Source organism: Tamandua tetradactyla, chromosome X, assembly GCF_023851605.1.
Source record: "Tamandua tetradactyla isolate mTamTet1 chromosome X, mTamTet1.pri, whole genome shotgun sequence".
Classification (NCBI taxonomy): Eukaryota; Metazoa; Chordata; class Mammalia; order Pilosa; family Myrmecophagidae; genus Tamandua; species Tamandua tetradactyla.
Genome location: NC_135353.1, coordinates 108,735,274 through 108,739,611, shown reverse-complemented (window position 1 = coordinate 108,739,611; position 4,338 = coordinate 108,735,274). Strand labels below are relative to the sequence as shown.

The 4,338-nt window shown below is 38.1% G+C and overlaps 1 pseudogene; it reads right to left on the bottom strand.

Annotated features, from left to right (window-relative positions):
- Positions 1 to 481: 481 nt before the first annotated feature.
- LOC143671321 (ragulator complex protein LAMTOR5 pseudogene) lies at positions 482 to 854 on the bottom strand (annotated as a pseudogene).
- Positions 855 to 4,338: the final 3,484 nt, after the last annotated feature.

Here is a 4,338-nt window from a genome sequence, read left to right as displayed (position 1 = left end):
TGCTCCTTATATCCATGGTGTGGAAGATGAGTAAAAAAGTGGATAAAAAAAAGTAATAGGGAGCCATCAGGGCTTAGCAGACAGAGTTCTCACCTGCTATGCCAGAGATCTGGATTCAATTCCAGGTGCCATGTAAAAAAAAAATAATGAGGGGACAGAGGGTAAAATAAATTGGGTAGATGGAAACAGTAGTGGCCAATGAGAGGGAGGGGTGAGATGTAGGGTACATATGAGCTTTTTATTTTGTCTTTTTATTTCTTTTTCTAAAGTGATGCAAGTGTTCGAGAAAATGATCATGGTGATGAATACACAACTATGTGATGATATTGTGAGTCACTGACTGAACACCATTATAGAATGTATGTGTGTGAAGACTTCTCAATTAAAAAAGAAAGATCTTTTCTTATTGATATTTTAATAGGTCAATGTATAGTGTCAAAAATTCAACTTATGCTAAAATAAATAGAAAAAAAATGCTCAATGCACATTAATTGAATGGCTTAATTATTGGCTTTTATAGTTTTATAAGATAATTAATGCGTCAAATAGTATCCCTATGACAGGTGGGAGAATTGATACAAGACATCAAGAAACCATTTTGTGCACTGCCACTGTGATGCCATCATGTTCCTGGATCATAATGTTCCAATTATCTGATTCTAGACATACCATAGGAACATCAGTTGGGTCAGACATTAGCTAGCTACTTGCTGAACATATATCATCCAAGCATACTCATCTAACAAGATCCCACAGCAACCTAGATTAAATCTTTGTGAATCTGTGCACAAGACTCTAACAATGGATGGATTCTTCATTGTGCCCTCCAAGTGCTGCTCCAAAGTCTCCTCCATTGTGCCTGCTATTCTCCCTGGAACCACACAGAAGTAATTTGTGTGATAAAAGAACTACACAAAGGAGGGGAAGGGAATAGATTTATATTGGAGCAAAGTTTTCTATACAAATAAAATAAACTTTGTGGGATGATTAATCCCATGTATCAACCACACTATGTTATATTGTCCAGTTATTTGGTCAAGCAAGCCCTGGCCTTATTGGTATTGTGAGGGTATTTCATAGATTTGAATCATTAATGAGTTGATTGCATCTATGGCTGATTGCATCCATGATAAACAAAGGAGATTGCCTTCAGCAAACATTTGAAGTCCTTAAATGGAGAACTGGTGATTTGGGGCAATCAAAAATAATTTCTCACTCTACTCCAGACAGCCAGATTCTCCTGGGGAATTTATCATTAACTTCATTTGAGTTCCCAACTTGAGACTTCTCCTGGGGAATTCAATGTCACCTTCATCAAGTTTCCAACTTGTGTCCTGCCATACATAATTTGAATTGAACAATTCTCATGATCACATCAGTCAATTCCAGTAGTTTTGCTGTGGATTTTTTTGTGGTTTCAACATATGGTATCATATCTGTAAACAGTGAGAGTTTTACTTCTTCCTTTCCAATTTGGATGCCTTTTATTTCTTTTCTTGTCTAATTACTCTGGTAGAATTTCCAGATGCAATGTTGAATGATAATGTGGCAGTGGACATCCTTGTATTTTCCCTTATCTTAGAGGGGAAGCTTTTAATTTTCCTCCAATGTGTATGATGTTAGCAGTGGTTTTACATATATTCCCTTTATCATGTTGAGGAAGTTCCTTCTTTTCCTATTTTTCAAAATGTTTTTTATCAAGTTCGGTGGGGCAAGATGGTGGCATAGTGAGGTGTGGAATTTAACCCTCACTATGAGGTTTAACCCTGGAGTTAACCCTCTAGAGCAGCTAATAAACAGTCAGGAACTGTCTGGAACAACCATATGGGAGGCATCCACGACTGGACACACATTGTACACCAGTGTAGAACAGTGGAAGGACTGAGGTCAGTACTATAGAACTGTGATTAAAGCCTCCCAAATCTAGAAGCTGGTGCCCCACCCCTACTACATGGCAGACTCAGAGGAAATACATCCCTGTGAGAAAAAGAAGTGGTCTCTGCTGAGAGCAAGGAAAGGCAGCCAGCCAAGCTCCAATTGCAGTTTAATTAACAAATTTGGACTGCTGAATATAAGTTCCAACACAGATAAGCCAGGATCAGGTAGGAAAGAAATCCTGAGATTTCTCCCAGGAGACAAGATACAGGGCTGATGAAAAAAAATGAGACTTTTGGAGTTGACCCAGCTCAGAATATTGGAAAAGGGCTATGACCCAGGGCACATAGTGTCAGCTACCAACACTGGCTCTTGAACAGCAAACCATGGGGCTGGGAACAGTCTCTGAAAATGGATTTTGTTTTAATTTTTTAACTATTCTAAGTAGCTCATTAGAGAAAGCCTCAGGCATTCTCAATTTTCAACCCTGATCTCGGCAAGTGTGGAGTTAAGATAGGTCTGAGAGACAAAGAAACAAGTCAAGTTAAGGAGATAATTCCCTAGAGGGCATATCTTCCCCAGAGCAAGCCAGGGCAGAAAACACCTCAAGTGGTGGCCATCAATCAGAGAATTCATACCCAGGGACCAAGCACTACATCTTCCTTCCACCTCAGCCTTTGTCTCAACCATAATCCTGGAAGCTACAGGGTCAACTTAGAATTAAAGGCACTGTATTACTTTATGGCAGTGGAGAGCTACAGACTGACAAGCACCACTTACTGGGAAGGATGGGAAAAGCATTGAATCTAGAGATTTGCAGGAATCTCTAACATTCTGCCGGGTCTCATACCATGAAAACATGATACTAATTACTCCATACTCCTGAGAACTGGTCCTGTCTTGTCTGGGAAAATCTAATTAGAGTCAATGATATCTGGGGAGATATTGAAGGAACTACCCTGTCCCAAGTTGGTTGGCTTGACCCCCTTATCAAAGATCAATTGTCCATAGATGAGAGGGTTTATCTGTAAGTACTGAATTAAATTCCATTGGTCAGTATTTCTATCTTCATGCCAATACCATGATGTTTTGACCACAGTAGCTTTGTTTGTAGAACTGGCTATCTATACCCAAAAGAATGAAAGAGGACCCATATCTACACATTATACAAAAGTTAACTCAAAATTGATCAAAGAACTAAACAGTTACAACCATAGAACTTTTTGAAGAAAATATAAGAAAATATCATTCTGATAAATGTTGTTTCAGGGTGCAAGAGTAGTCCAGTGGCAGAATGCTCACCTTACATATGGGAGACCTGGATTTGATTGCTGGATCATGCAACCCCCACAGAAAAAAGGCAGTGTCATAGACCTTACATCCAAATCATGATTGAAGAATATGGGATTTTCTCAAAATTAAATATTTTTGTGCATCAAAGGACTTTGTCAGGAAAGCAAGCAGGAAGCTTACACTATGGGAAACAATTTTTGGAAACCATATATCAGATAAGGGTTTACTACCCAGAATATATGAAGAGACTCTACAACTCAACAACAACAACAAAAAACAATTAAAATGGGTAAAATCCATTGACAGACATTTTTCAGAAGAGGAAATACAAATGGCTCAAAAACATATGAAAAGATGCTCACACTCACTAGCTATTAAGAAATGCAAAACACAACCACAATAAGGTATCTTAGTATAATGGTCATTATCAAAACAAATAGAAAACTACGAGTGCTGGAGAGGATGTGGAGAAAGAGACACACTTATTCACTGTTGCTGGGAATGTGGAATGGCACAACCACTCTGCAAGGCTGTTTGGTGATTCCTCAGGAAGCTGAGCATAGAATAGTAATATTATCCAGTAATCCCATTATTAGGTATATATTCAGAGGAACTGTAAACATGTACACAGGCATTTTCCAAGTGATGTTTATAGTGGCATTATTCATGATTGCCAAGAGATGGAAACTGCCCAAATGTCCATCAATGGATGAGTGGATAAAAAACTGTGGCACATGCATATGATGGAATGTTACACAGTTTAAAGCATAAAAAGGTCATGAAGCATGTAATAACATGGAGGAACCTTGAGGATATTATGCTGAGAGAAATTAGCAAGAAACAAAAGGACAAATACTGTATGGTCTCACTAATATGAATTATTAATTAGTGAACTTTCAGAGTTAATGTTAAAAATACAGGTTATCAGGAGATAGAAAGAGGGTAGAGATTTGGGCATTGATGTTTAGGAGTAAATAATGCGCAATAGAATTGATTGTAAAGATTCAGAAATGGATACCTTCTAACTGTAACACAATATTATAAGAACATGGAATGAAGTTGAGTGTGAATATGGTTGAGTGAGGAGAAGTGAGGGCATGAATGACATCAGAATGAAAGAAAGGGGATAAGGACTGGGACAGTATAACTTAGTGATGCCTAGAGTGCAAA